Below are 15,326 nucleotides of genomic sequence, written 5' to 3'. Positions count from 1 at the left end.
ATTGTACATGTAAAACACCATATAGAGGACAACTCATGTAAGAACTGTGGTGCTACTCAGGCTTCGATAGCAATTTAAAACTCCAAAACATCCCAAGCCAGGATCTAGAAAGCCAGAAAACTAGCAAACAAATTGCAAATAGGGAAAAGTATTAATGTTCTTCTCAAGTAATGCGGCTGTCCCCCTCATTCATTTAATTTCTTAATGAATAAAGCACTGCTGTAAATTTTTTCAGTCAGCAAATTCCCAAGTATCTATCTGCCTTCAGTGGGTAAAGCAGTTGTGTGGACACATTCCTCATTTTTCATACAAACTGTCTCCTGAGAAGCAATAAGTAACTTCAATTTATAAAGCCTCAGAGAGCTAAAGAAGTCAAGATTTACTACGAAATCTCTTATTCTCCACAGAATTCAGGCTGGAAAATATTGTTCAAAGTTAATTCTAAAATGCAGAGGATTCTTAGAGGTAAATAGCAAAGTCTCACTTTAACAGAAGAAACAGGTGAGCTACATGACCTTCTTTTTACTTTTCCTCTAAGCTTCTCTTTTTCACGAATGTTGCAAAATAATTACACCTTCTCTTGCAAAGCCACCCAGCACAATAGCTACCACCACACATGTTTTAGAAAATAAAGACAACACCCAGAGATACAACATGGTTTACCTTCTCAGGTCGTTCAAAGAGAAGATCTTCTAATTAGATCCATTTTAAACATCCTTTGCTTTCTACTGTAGCCCAGGTTGCTCTCTCAAAGAGAAATTAAGACACAGGAACTTGTATAATTAGTTGAACAAGTTATTGCTGCCCAGAAAAGAACTTGTCTCTAGAGCCTGCACTCAAATTTCAAGTGTGTGTCTGAGCAGATATGCCACTGCAGAAAACCCACAAGGCATTTTAAGAGGAAATATTTCCTGATACCATTCATCAGGTAGTACTCATTATTTCCCCCTGCACTCATCTGAGTCCTCCAGTGTCTTATCTGCAGATTAGTGGACTAACTTGTTCCGCTGCTGTTACTCACCTGCTTTGTTCTAACAAAAGAGGGTGTTGAGGACTGAAAGCAGCAAAATCATGTTTTGTAGCTATGGAAAAATGTTTGTGGGCTTTGACTTAAATTATAGAGGAGGAAAACCCTGAAGATTTCCCTGTCTGAGCTGGCAGCATGCTTGCTGTGGACTGTGCCTGGAAAGCTCTGGGGACACACGTTTATTCCCTTGGAGAAGCTCTGCAGAGATGCAGACCTATGGCTCTGATGGCTACTGTGAAAGGTGGGGAAGAGCAGGAAATTCCAAGAAACCAAGAGAAACTCTGAAGTGTTATGTATGTTTCTACCTGGAACAAAATCTGGAGCCAGGAACCCACTGCACAAACAGGGACCATCTGTCCAAGTAACAATGGGGCCCTTCTCTGTACAGTGTTTGATCACAGCCACTTCATCAATAGAATTTGTTTCCACAGCAGTGCACGAGGCAGTGACACATTGAGCTCATGTAATGTCTGTGGAAAAGCCTGGGATTAAGTTCATGTTGTGGGGGATTATTTTTTAAGCAGCGATTAACTCATGAGATAGGTCTGTTCCATTGTCTGCAAACCTCGTCACTGGCTACTGCTTGCAATGTGGTGAGTCAGACCTCAGCCTCTTCCAGCAGTTTTAAGGTGATTAAATTGACATGACTGATGCTCCCTATGGGAAACTAAAGCAGCAATAAGGTGTCAAGCTTGCTTTCACCTGAGCAAGTCTAATCAGCTTAGAGAAGGAAGGGCCCAGTGAGTGCCAAGGCCAAAGCGAGGAGAGGAGCAGATAAGTGGCCCCAAGCAGGGAAGGGAGAAGGAACAGGGGTTGGCAGATGGGGCAGGATGATAAGAACAAAGAGGCCCTCTTACTTTCTGCCCTGGCAAGCTGTTCAACACCAGTCCATAGTCTGTCCCTACAGAAAAAGCTGCATTATTTTCACCCAGTGTTGCTCCCTTGGCTGACTGCTTGCAGGTTAGACAAGCAGCAGTGCCAGTGCAGAGGCTGAGGTGAAGAGGAGGACAGGCTTGGCTTAGACTGAGTTAGCTGTGGTGGATCCACACTTTCCACACTGACAGCACTTGACTGGAAAACTGGACTGAGTTAAACTCTCCTTTTCCCTCACCCTCTCCTCCTTTTTTTTGGTGTCTTCTTTTTTTTTGCATTGCTGTGACTTTCAACAATTTTAACCAACAGCACCTTGGGGTGTGGGAATGGGAAAGAAGGTCAGTGAGGCTTTCTTAAAAGAGGGTTTCTGCTCAAGACATTGTACCATTAAACTGCAGGCTAAAGGTATGAGAAATCTTGGTTTAAATTGCAGAAGAATGTGAAAATTACACAATGCCAGAGCTTTAGGTATGTAATCAACTTGGTATGCGAGCACAGGGGATGTCCTGATCATTCTGATGTTTTTTCCTGTACTCATTAATCCCGTACTGTCATGTCACCAAAAACTGTGAACTTCCTGGATTTTAAAGTTCTAAAGTTTCAACTCCAGAACACTTTTTTGTTTAAACATCTGAGACTGCACTTAACCTTCACAGGCTCAGGAAAGCAAGCAAAAGGTGTGTTAGAGGACAACTGCTCTGAATGAGGAGCACTCATTCAAAACAAGGCAGAGCTACGTGGATCCTGTAATTCAATGGAAACGTGTACTTACAAAAGCATGTGAACACATTTCATCTGGCATGAACAAAATAGACCAGTGTAACATTCCCACATAGGTGCAACATTAGAGATACTGTTCAAAGCGAAAGTTAACGAGGAAACAACTTGGAAATTAGGTTAACATACAGCCCTCTTGACTCACCTACCTTCATTCCAGTCCTAGCTGTTAACACTTCAGTTTCATCTCCACAATCTAACCTCAGCAATTTGTGTAACCAAATCCAGTTGTGTATCCAAATGCATAAAAAGATGCCAGAAGCTCTCAGAAGCTGGATGCAACACTGCAGGTTCTTACACCATTTGCAATTCTTATTAGTGTTGAGTCTGAATTTTGCGTGTTCAGCCACTCAAAGATTGTTACCTAAATTCATGGTGATGATGTTCAAAATAAGGCAAATCTCATTCTTAGGTTTTTTTTAACAAATATTTTTCATTTAAGAGATAACAGAAGTGCTCTACGTGATGCTGTTGATGTTTTGGCTGGAGCGCTGTGTCCGGATGTTGCTGCATTGGAGAGCATCCAAAGGAGAGCCTTATGAATGCTAAGACATGATCAGAGTATAATCTTGTGAACAGGTTGTTCAGTTTAGATGGGATAAAACTCAAATATGGACACAATTACAGCCTGTCAGTTGGTAGAGGACTGACATGTGTGTTCACAGTGACAGCTGGGTGAAGGATGAAGTGAAGTCACACAATCTGAAGCAAAGCTAAATACGCTGGTGATTATGGAAAATGTGTAATTGTAACATTTAAAAGCATTAAATTAGGCCACCCAGGGCATCTGCAAAGTTTCCTTCAGTGGAGGTTTTTAAGAACAGGCAATAAAACTGCTGACATGGAAGAGAGTCTTTGATTCTACCTCCATGCGAGTTTGTGGCAATGGGGTGCAAGGTAGATGGTCGATCTCTTCCAATTACCTCTGGTGGAGGTGGAGGTCAGTCTCTTCTCCAAGGTAACAAGCAACAGAACAAGAGGAAATGATTTCAAGTTGTTTCAGAGGAAGTTTAGATTGAATATTGGGAAAAAATTCTTCACTAAGAGGGTGGTAAAGCATTGGAACAGGCTGCCCAGGGAAGTAGTAGAATCACTGTGCCTGGAAGTACTTAAAAATACATGTAAATGTGGCACTTAAGGACATGTTTTAGTGGTGAACTTGGCTGTGTTGGATTAATGGTTGGAATTGATGATCTCAGAGGTCTTTTCCAATGTAATGTTTCTATGATTCTATCTTAGACAAGTTAAGGAATTCCTTTCTGGACCTCCGCAGTACAATATTCCCACTAGTTTAAGCACAGAGGAGGTAAACTGTACCTGTAGCCTTATCTAGGGTTTCCCCAAAACAATATTTCCAGAGGAGGCTCTGATTCACATCCTTTTCTACATCAACTCACATATTCCATCCTTGTTCATGAAATATATGCTTTTTCTTCTTGACCTATGACTTTTCTATTTCTCTGTAAGCTTTCCTGTGAATTGGTGATGACCTTTTTACATACCCAAATAGCCTACATGGAAAATGAAAATAATTCAGCCCCAGCTATCTGCAGATCAAGCTCAAATCACACCATGACCAAGCAGGACTTCCTGCAAGGAGAAAACAGCTCTGCAGGACTCATGTTTGCAGGGAACAGTAGCTAGAATAGGAACCACTCAGCCAGATGATTGAGAGCACAGAAAATACTGCCTGGCTGAATGGCCAAATTATCACATCCTTCAGGCATTCCTAATACTCTGAGAGCAGCCGACAGAACTTTCCGTGAGCATTTTAACACATTCTGGAAAGTGCCAGCCAGCCCTGGAACCTTGTCCTAGCCCTCCCAGAACAGTTCACAGTTGGACTTATTCCTTGTCACTGGAGAACAGCGATCTGCCAAATCAGTGAGGGTATTCTTGCATGAATAAGCATCAACTGCCACAGTTATTGGTTAAGCATTAACTCAGGGAAGAAGGAAGATAAGAAACAGTCTGACACATCTGGCACAAAATTAACACTGTCTCAATTTCTGGTCATCTGTACAGTTGACCTGTCTGGGAAGGTACCACACCAATGCTAGACCTCTGTCTGGCCTCTCCCCTGGGGCTAGGTAACAATTCACCTGCACTTACAGCCATGTCACTGTGTTTAGTAGGTAGGGCTGCCGAGAACTGATTTTTCTTCAGAGTAAGTATCTCTGTCTTTGGCAGGGAGGTGATGGCCACATAGTGCATGGGTTTTATGGCCTCACCAGGGTAGCATGATCAAGAGACATCAGAGACAGAAATAACATGTTGTTGACATGCTGTATAATCCCTCACAGCAGGGTTTGGTAGTCCATGTCTGGCGGCCAGGTTGCTTCTACAGACATTCTCACAGACCTGTGGCTCCTTACATGGGATCCCTAGCTCAGAAAAACTCTCTTCACCCAGCAGAACCTGGCCTATTCCACCTTATCCTTCTGTCTGACTTATCCACTCTCTGTCTCTTACAGCCAGACACATTTGGAATCCTCTCTTATCCTGTCAATGTCTTCTTTCTAGAGTCTTTGGGACAACATTTCTCATTTGATATCAGACTCAAAGATGAGATTTTCTGGTTCTGGATGCATCTTAAGCACAGTGTTCAGCTCCCAGGTTCCCCAGTACAAGAGAGACAGACACACTGGAGTGAGTCCAGTAAAGGTCTACGAAAATAATTAAGGACCTGGAGCTTCTGTCACACCAAGAGGCTGTGAGAGCTGGGACTGGTTAGCCTGGAAAAGGAGAGGGGGATCTTGTCAATGTCTATAACTAACTGATTAGGGGACCTAAAGAAACACTCATCCTGGAGTGACTTCTTTGGTAAGGGGTTATAAATGCAGAAGTTGGAACAAGTACTTCTGTTTTAGAATACACAGTTATCCATCTCCATGCAGCCATCTCAGATAAAGGTATTTTATTCCTGTTGGCTGAAACTTTTCTACATTCTGTCTGGGAATGTGGCTCCTTTTGTGCAGAAGTGGAGGCGAACATACCTTTGGCATCAGCAGGAAGAGGACAACAAACAACTCTGAGGGAAAACATCCTCAACCAGCAGAGCTTGCTGTGGGGTGAATATCAGTCCACAGCCTCAGCTTTTGGCCCTCTCCTCAGGCTGTAAGACACATCCTGAGTCACTGAGGCCACCAGCCCCTTATGTGGTCAGCCTGCCATATTCTGCCTTAAAGGTATGTGTCAAGTCTCATTGTAAAAGCCTTTAATTCTGTGCTTTTACTTCTTTTTTCACACTTGGAGACCATTCCCCATCCTTTCTAATGGGTACTAGTCACTTAATGCCATAAGCAGATTTGCCCTTGGTTGGATCCAAGGATTCTTTAGCCCAGTTGCTTAACATCCAACATGGGCTAAAGCAGAGGTCCTTGGGAAGAATTTCACAAAAGTGAAGTAAGGTTGGAGCAGCACATCTTCAGAATGTTCTTTCCACTTCTGGCTACCAGAGGTACAGGGACTTCTGGAGGCAAAAGCAAGTCCTTAGTGTTTAACAACCCTAATACCCTCTCAAGCTGTGCAAAGGAAGTAAACTGTGAGAAAACCTAGGAGAGTGTCCCATATCCATAACTTCCAAGAGCAAGGAGGTCTGAATTCCTTTGCTTGCTTTGAATCTGCAACTCTTAGGGTCAGGTTTGGTCCTTAATTGTCAAACTGGATGGTGCATATTTTCTCTGTGGCCTCATAGCAGCAGACATCATGTTTATATTCCCCATCAGTTGCCTAGGCTGAAGAGTCCTATGCCATTCTAGCACAGCAATCCTCCCACCTCTTTGGTACTTGTTCTGTGTCTTTCTAATTGGGCTTTATATGTTTAATGCGCTTTATATGTTTTATATGAACTTAATTAATCTCTGTTGTCCCCATGCCAGCATTTTCCTGTGGCTTAAACAGCTCTGCCTCCCTTTAGCTATTTTGAATGAAAGGCTTATGGTGCTGTGAGATCTGTGGTGGTGAAGGATGCATGGAGAGAGGAACCAGGAGCTGCCAAAGGTTGGAAGGTATGAAGAGAGAGACGTGTGACTGGCACAGGACAGTCCAGCTCCAAGGCTGCCCAGAGCCTATAGCAACAGAGCCTTAGTTTACCCTTTTCAAACAGCTATAGAACATATTTTCAGAGGCTCGATCTGTGGGACTAAAGCCTTGTTTTCAGTGCCTGTCCTCAGTGCCTGTCTAGTTTGTTATTCCTCAGCCAAAACAGAAGAGCTTTCCTTTCTCTGCATAAAGCATGACCTTTGGGTAGTGCGTAATAAGCTGGATGATCAGACAATGTTTGTTTCAGACAGAAAACATACAATGACTTTAAGAAATACACACCCAGGCACAACAATATTTCATGGGAGAGTTGGCTAAAAGGGAAAGGGGGGACAAGGGAAGTTGCACTGACCTTAGATAACACATCTGAATGAGAACAAAAATAAAATAAACACTAATTAATCAAGGACTCCAAACTGAACTGCTTAGTGATAAGGATTCCAACAGGCAATAAACAGGCTGTGGCATGCTTTCTCTGTGATGTTTGAGCAACTGTGCTATTCCAGCTTTATGCCTAGCATGGTGCGGGGGGCTGAGCTCGATGGGATGTTCAGGGATGTCGAGGACAAGAGCAGAGGTATTGTTTCTGAGGGGAGTAGGGGGGTAGTTTTTGTTTATGTTAGTTGTGCGCAAACAGATGTCCTGGCACACCATAAGTGAAGGGATGAATGCTGCCCATGACACATGGCATGTTAATATGCCAGGCTGAAAACAGTGATAGCTGAAATGAAAGTGAAATGGCCTTTAAATCAGTACTTTACTGGAAAAAGAAAGACCTGCCCATCTCTTGTCTTCTTCCTGGTATTTCTTCCTCACCTCCACTCAGGAGGTTTTTTCTCAACTCCAGCTAAGGGCTCCTGCTTGACTTCCATGCTGGAGTTTGTAGAAGGAATAATGAAAAAAAGAAAAAAAAATGGAAGAAAAAAAAGAAAGCTAAACAATGAGTTCCACCCTGCTATTCCAGCTCTTTGCACGCAACTGAAAGGCTGTGGAAAAGCACCCACCAGAGTACATTTGTTCGCCTCTGATGATTGGGATGAGAGAAGGGATGTAACCATGAACTTTCCCTTCTTCTCCTCATGCTCTTTGGAGCATCTGCAGCTGGATGTAGGCCTATCTCACAGCTAGAAGTAACAAAACAAGATATTTGAAGCTCAGCACTGTCTGAGTACAGGGAAGGTGGAACTCTCCACGTACTCCCATATCAATACAGTGAAAAGCGAGGCCCAACAACATCTGCTGCAGTGGAATTTCCATGGGCTTCAATGAGTTTTGGATTGGGTCCCTAAGTCAGGCCAGACATGGGTTACTTCTATAGACTGGAGTACTAGAAAGTCTGATGACTGCATGCTTCCTGCTCATTTCATTTTATTAACCTCTTGATTTTTTTCCGGTTATTGCTGCAAACACAGCTGGTTGTATAGGAAACTCCTGTAAGTTGTGTAGGTGTCAGCCATTTGGAGTTTGTATAATCCTGCTCTGGACAGCGGGAGTTTCCTGCCTGAGGGCCTGCCCTGTCACACCTAGCAATAAAAATGTAGAAGTACAAAATAGCATCCACCTTTCGCACACAGAATCATATAAATGGAGGGAAATCCCCTAGAATGGTGAAGGCAGGTCTCTGCTGTCCATATCTCTTAATTGCCTTCTGTAATGATCAAGCCTGAGAGAAAAAAAAAATAATTGTTTACATGTTGTTCCACTGATTGCACTTCCATCTTTACTATTTTTGTACTGGTCTGTCTTCCAGAGCACAGGATAACTTAGAAAGACTAAATAGTGCTAGTATTTAACTTCTTTGAAGCTAAATTTTGTTAAACATGAAGTTAAACATTGTCTATAATATTTTCAAAATCATCAGAACTCTTATATCTTCATCATTGGCATTATGTGTCAGATCAAACCAGACTATCATCAACCCAGATGGGACTATTTTGCTTTACTAATGTTCAGAAGACTTTAAGGAATAATAAAATTCAGTCATGCTTATCCTGGTTCAAAATTACATCACATTTCGGGCTGAGACCAGGGATGATCCTGATTTGTGAATCCCTAAGGTGCTTGTTGGGCTCACACAGCATAAAAAACCAGCAATGCAAAGACAACTTGCACCTGATGGCAGGTTTGCTTATGAGATTCAACACTGATCTGGGCAGAGGAATGGCATTTCTCCAGCTCCTGGTGCCTTCAGAGAGCTTAAACAAACAGGAGATGCAGGGCTGGGGTAGATGACCTGCTGGGGTCTCTGCCTGCCCTGTTCTTCTAGGAGATCTAGTCCATAGTCAGCATGTTCCCTGTCTCAGCCAAGGCCAATGCCAAGACTCACAGAAATGATTTAAAGAACATTATGGGCCAGGGGCCATTCCCAGTCAATGGTACAGCCTGGGCTGCCTTGTTGAGAGATAAAAGGAGACTTCAGGCACTGGAGGTGAGCTGTGCCCTGACAGATGGCCTCAGGGTTAACTCATGCTGTGACAGGTGTTTCTCCCAATCCTAGCATGGCCTAAGGTAAATCCTGCATTTCAACAAAAGGAATATTCTGCCCTAAATGAGACAAGGCTGGTGCCACTTTGGCGGCATGTAGAGACAAGCCTTCAGAGGCCCTTGTGTTTCTCTCTGCTGACTGTACAGGCAATCTAGGTCTTACTTCAGTAGGAATCTTCTCTGCTTCAGCACCCCCAAAAGCACATGTACTTACATTAGGGACAAGGGAAGCTTCCATTAACTGCAGTTGGGTGGATTAAGCCTTTGCTAGGTTTGGTACTATGATGCTGGAACATTGCTGGGGCAACTACTGCAACTCTGTCCATAAATAAGGCATTTAGGAAAAGAGAAGGCAGCTTTTAAGGCAGATTTTCAGTAACAACACAGAGCACCTCCTTATAAAGACAGGATGGGAGAGCTGGGTCTTTTCAGCCATGGGGAGGAGAAGGGTTTGGGGAGATCTTGGAGCCCCTTCCAGTACCCAAAGGGGCTCCAAGAGAGCTGGAGAGGGATTTTTTACAAAGTCATGGAGTGATGGGACAAGAGGGAATGGCTTTAAACTAACAGAGGGTAGGTTTAGATTAGATATTAGGAAAAAACTATTTACTGTGAAGGTGGTGAGGCACTGGCACAGGTTGCCCAGAGAAGCTGTGGCTGCCCCATCCCTGGAAGTGTTCAAGGCCAAGTTGGACAGGGCTTGGAGCAACCTGGTCTAGTGGAAGGTGTCCCTGCCCATGGCAGTGGAGTTGGAACAAGATGATTTTTTCAGTCCCTTCCAACCCAAACCCTTCTGTGATTCCATGATTTTAACATTTTGTGTGTCCCTACTGCAATAAGGGACAGTGGTTACGAACAGCAACTGGACTTTTTAAGCCATAGACTTAAAACAGGATGGATAACAAGAGGAAGGAAGGAAGGAAGTACCATCAGTCCTGCCTTACAGTCAGAGACACTTAAGGCAGGCACAGCCTCATCCGGGATCTCAGACACAGGATCAGTCAACCCAAATTCTAGCAACACCATGAAGGAATTTAAAGAATTTCTCTCTCAAGAAGGAACAGTAAAACAGTTTCAGGAGCAAGGGACATGTGAATAGCCTGTCATAAGGCACGTAGGGACATCTTTGGAATGAAGATGGTTTTCACACACCCAGCCTGATGGCCATGGAGGGCCAAGCCTCTGGTCACAGGATTGAGCCGAAGCAGGAACTCTAGTAGAGCTTTTCCTCTGTGCATGAACAATTGGGGGAAGCTCTGCTGTTTTGAGGAATTTCCGAGGACAGTAAATTACATACTAGATCACAGCTCTATTATGTTTTGAGGGAAGGCATTTGGAAATTAATATTTCGTATTAAGATTTAAATGGGGGATACATACAGCTCTGCTACTCACAGGCATCCTCAAACCTGGCCTGCCACAGTATTTTCTTTCCTGTTGAGGTGGGTTAAAGCAGAGCCTGGGTTGGCAGCAGCCAGCCTTGTAAGCAGACCCTGACTATGTCTGTGCTTCAGTGCTCTGCTGCCAAACAAGGGTGGCATTTGCTGTCTCTGCTTCACAAGGTGTTTAGAGAGACCCTGGTGCAGGAAAAACCCATCAGTGCTTGCACCAATGGCCTCATAAAGCAAGACCTGTAGAAATACCTAAAAGGCAAATGAGACTCAGCTCCCCTTTCATCCAGAATGGAGAACTTCAGTGCCAGGAGTGGTCAATATTGGGTGACTGACCTTTGACTTCTTCCTGAAACAAGTATTACCTTGTGCAACTCAGATGATTGAGAAGGCACAAGGGAGTTAAAGGGGCTTTTTTCTGGGCTGGGAAAAACCTTCTGTTTGTTCAAAAGTGGTCCACTGGAAGGCGTCTAAAGGCTGGGCTAGATATTCTGTTGTGGTGGCTTGACCCTGGCCTGAAGCTAAGCACCCACATGGCCACTCACTTACTCCTCACCTGCCAGCAGGATGGAGAACAGAATAGGAAGAGAAAAACTGAGAAAACTAGTGGGGTGAGATAAATAAATGTTAATAAGGGAAAGAAAGATGAAAGCAAAAAAAAAAAAAGGTGATATGAAGGCAATGTCTCACCACCTCCCAAAAGCACAGGTATACCCAGAAAGTCTCCAAGCAGTGGCCACCTTGAAAGACCACCCTGACCCCCATCACTCTTTTTTACTGCTGAACATGATGTTATATGGCTTGAAACATCCTTTCTGTGAATTCGAGTCAGCTTTCCCAGCTGTAGCCCCTCCCAACCCCCATCCCACTCACTACAGAGCCAGCGGAAAAAACAGAAATCCCTGATGCTCTGCAAGCACTGCTCAGCAATAGCCAAAACACTGGTGTGCTATCAACACTGCTTCAGCCACAAATCCAAAACACAGCACCTTATGAAGAACATCAGCTCCATCCCAGCCAGACCCAGCACATCCATCTTGCTTGTCTTGCTCAGGTGGGAATTATGATGGAGAGGGGAGGGCTTTGGGGCAGAATGCATTGCAGGCTTCCACAGGAATAAACTGAATTTTGGAGAAAAGGTATGGACTACGTGCAGAGACGTAGGATTAAGGTTACAACATCCATGTCATGTCATAGGATGGTTGTTGGAGTGAAACATCTCCCACCATTGCAAGCAGACAAGCTCCCAGAATAGCCTGTAAATGTAGTCAAAAATTCCTTAACAAAGTCCATTGAGGCAGCATTATAACATGCAAATATAGCACTGTAATTACTATACAACCTGCTACACTGAGTTAACTGCTCTGCAGGAGCTGCTCTTTTCTGAAAAAAACCAAACCAAAACAAAACAAAAACAAAAACCACCACAAAACCAAACATGGACTGGACCATACCTCCATCAGAGAGAAAACAAAGCCACTGTAAATCTTTCTTTTGAAATCTCTGTTTTCCCTGTTCCTGCACATCCACCTTGTGCCTTCACTCTCATTCACATTCCTAACACAACCCCTCCAGGGCCACTCTCACAACCTCCACAGCTCCTGCCCTCACCCAGTGCTGGCTCAGTCCTCGTTCAGGATGTTGCTGAGCACAGATAAGGGGGACAAGCTGCTGCTCCATTACCAGCACAGCAGGTGCTGGATCAGATTAGCTGAAGGGTGGTAACTGCCCATAGGCAGGATGAGCCACATGCAAGATCATTTAAGAAATAAACTCTGCATAATCATGCAGTTATGTTGGATCAGCTCATGAATGGCAATTGAACCTCTCCTGGTGATCACAGTCCTAAGAAACTGTTTCATGGAAAACTGGAAATGGTTTTCTGCAAGGAGTTTGGTTTTATTGTAGGTTCTTCCCACTTGCTTTAAAAAGCCATGATTCTTACATGAGGCTGAGATTAATTCCAGCAACAAATAATTTCAGCTTCAAATGCAAGGGCATTTCATTTATGATGTGCAAAGAGAGCCCCAAAACTAATTATGTCCTCATGGACGATGCAATTCACATCCATGCTTGTCTGCTGTCTTCTGGCAAACTGCGAATCACAGCCCTGAGCAGCAGCAGGGAAGTGTTCTTGATCAAGATGAATGGGTTAAAAAAGGAACTCTAGTAAAGGCTGCACTGGTCCTTTGTGTTACAACAATGAGAGGAAGCTCTGCCTAGTTTGAGGAATTTCCCACGTCTCCAATTCAGATGTCGGAAAACTGCTTTATTAAGCCCGTCTGAAAGGTGTTAAAAAAATAAAAATAACCGAGAAGATCAGGACAAAGATATCTTCCAGAGCCTACGCATGTTCTGTTTGTTTGTTTTTTAAACCTGGATCACTGGAGGCAAACTCAGATGAATCCAGGAAAGCTAAATAATGACAGATGCCAGATACTCTCGCCAGGTTCCTTCTGAGCTGGCTGAGCCATCACTGAGTTCAGTCAAGTGTCACTGCTGTGCAGATGCTAAAGATTTGCCCCTAAATTTCCTTAAATATCACTTTGTTCTGCAATGTTGCCAGACATCTCAGGACAGGTTAAGTGATGATGAGGAATTTTCTGGATGAGAGGAAAATCTATGGGTTGAGAAATACCGTTTTCATTATGCAACAGCAAGTGATGGAGGAAGGAAAAATGGAGCCTCGGGCTTTCAAATTCTCAGCATCCTTTCCCTTGCTATTCCCTTGCCTGTTGCAAGCTCATTGCCTCCCATAAAACTGTCACTGGAAGTGAGAGTTACAGCATTCAAACATTAACACCTTTCTTCCCCAAACCCAAGCTCCTTGTGCACCAGTGGGCATCACCTTCCCACTGATGGGAAGAGAGAAACAAGGTTGTACAAGGTGACACCAAAGCCGTGTTTCTTTCTGAATCATGGCCATTTAAGCAAACAGTGGATACTGCTCGGAAATGTAGATGTTTGGAAAGGGAGCAGAACTTTTGGGAATAAAGGAATCAACAGAGGTGAAAGCATCAGAAAGCATCCCTGTATCCCCCCTGACACAGAGCACTGGCAGCAGCACATCAGCACTCCAACAGAACACTATAAAACTGGCTTTCATTTAAGCAGCTCAAAACACAGATAGAAAAGAATGGAAACAAGATAAATGTGATGATTGAAGACTTGTGCCCACAAGTGCCCCAAGTCCCTCTTCCCTGTCAGCGAATGTCACCTAATATGAAACTGAAGGCAGATGCAAGAGATTGCTCTTAAAAGAAACAAACCCACAGCTCTACACAGCTGACAAAATTACAGTGCCTGCATTTGCATTGCAAATCCCAGCCACTGTAAGCATAAAACGAAGTGGAAAAAAAAAATCTGGATGCTGTTGCAGTTGATTTTTTTTTTTCTGAAACTCTGTAGCACGATTTAGGAGGTAATAAATGCAGTCTGGATCAGCACGGCATTTCCGTGCACGTCCCTCTTCACCTCTGCAGCCCCGAGCTTAAACTAGTCACAGCCTCTATTAACATTCATTAGCCAAGCGAATAGGCAGCAGCACTTTGTCAGAAGCTTGAATGGCTTAATTCACATCTTGAAAAGCCAAAAGTTTCCTACAGAAAATTGCCAGCTAATCACCACAGAACGACACACGTGCCGATCACAGTCCTCCTGCAGCAGGTTTACTGCTGATGCAAAGCTCTGCAAAGCCAGAATCTGGCCCTGAACATTCCTTCAAGCCGCCTTCACCTGCCCCAAATGGTTAAAAGAATGCCGCATTTCACACACATCATCCATACCTGTAGGATAAGTGCTGATCCTGTCCGAGCCTTTTCCAAACTTGTCCTCTTGTGCTGGGATGGGAACTTCCCATCCAAGTGTCACTTTCTGCCTCAGTCTCTGCCCTTTGTTTTCCCAGGATCTTGAGACACACCTGCTTTTCCGTGTGTGCTGTTGGTGGTTGGGCTTGGGGTTTGGGTTTTTTGTTTTGTTTTTCTTTTTGGAACAAATTAAACAGCCTCTGAGCAATTCTCAGTGAGAAGAGAGAAAGAACCTTTTGGCTCGTGGTGATTTAATCAAGCAAACCCCGTGACCTCCCTTTCCTGCGATCAGTAGGAACTGATCCCTTTTCCACCAGCACGGGGTGGAGTTGCAGCTAAAAAACGCGAGCTTGAAAGCACTGTGCTGGATGGGCAGGACAGACCTTCCTTCTCCGGTGTTGTGTCAGAGAACACGGTGATTCCTGCTGGTCCGAAACACGGAGATGACCTCTGGCCAGGAAGGAACCTGGGAAATGTTTTCTAAGTGATTTCCTGCCTTTAGGGGGAAGGTGGATGTAAGGGACACTTGGGCGGGGGTGCTAATAGAGCTGCTGGGGAGTGTGATTTCGAGATGAGCAAAACACTTTTTTGGTCATCGGGGTGTGGAACTAAAAGAAATTACTTTTTTTTTTCTTTTTCCCTAGGGTAAACTGTTCTGAGAGCCTTAGCTGTCACTATACTTAATGATCTGGAGCCCAGGTTGTGTAGATGCTCCTCAAACTTTCAGCTACAGTGCATTTCATGCTAAGAGGTGCTGAGATACTCTGCAAATTAATATAGGAGAGCCATTTCACAAGGAGCTTGTCTTCATCAACATCCCAGCAGTGCATCTGTGGCACAAGGGCTCCTTGTCAAGGTGCAGAAGAAATCTGGGCAGGCTCAAGCATCCACAAAGATAACTACCCCTGGAATAACCCATAAACTCTGC

The 15,326-nt window shown here is 44.0% G+C and overlaps 1 protein-coding gene across 3 annotated transcripts in view; it reads right to left on the bottom strand.

Annotated features, from left to right (window-relative positions):
* Window positions 1-14,721, bottom strand: part of ADGRF5 (adhesion G protein-coupled receptor F5) — a 42,708-nt gene extending 27,987 nt beyond the window's left edge. For 2 of the 3 annotated variants that reach the window (XM_064650696.1, XM_064650695.1), the window contains exon 1: window positions 14,378-14,721. The gene's annotated coding sequence lies outside the window, so the exon portion shown is untranslated. Of the gene's footprint in view, window positions 1-663; window positions 748-14,377 lie in introns of all 3 variants that reach the window. The other variant, XM_064650697.1, reaches the window with a different exon arrangement.
* Between the last annotated feature and the right edge of the window lie 605 nt (window positions 14,722-15,326).

This window comes from Pseudopipra pipra, chromosome 3 (assembly GCF_036250125.1).
Source record: "Pseudopipra pipra isolate bDixPip1 chromosome 3, bDixPip1.hap1, whole genome shotgun sequence".
NCBI classification, from domain to species: Eukaryota; Metazoa; Chordata; class Aves; order Passeriformes; family Pipridae; genus Pseudopipra; species Pseudopipra pipra.
Note: the sequence above shows the minus strand (reverse complement) of the source record. Positions and strands in the feature narration are given on the sequence as shown.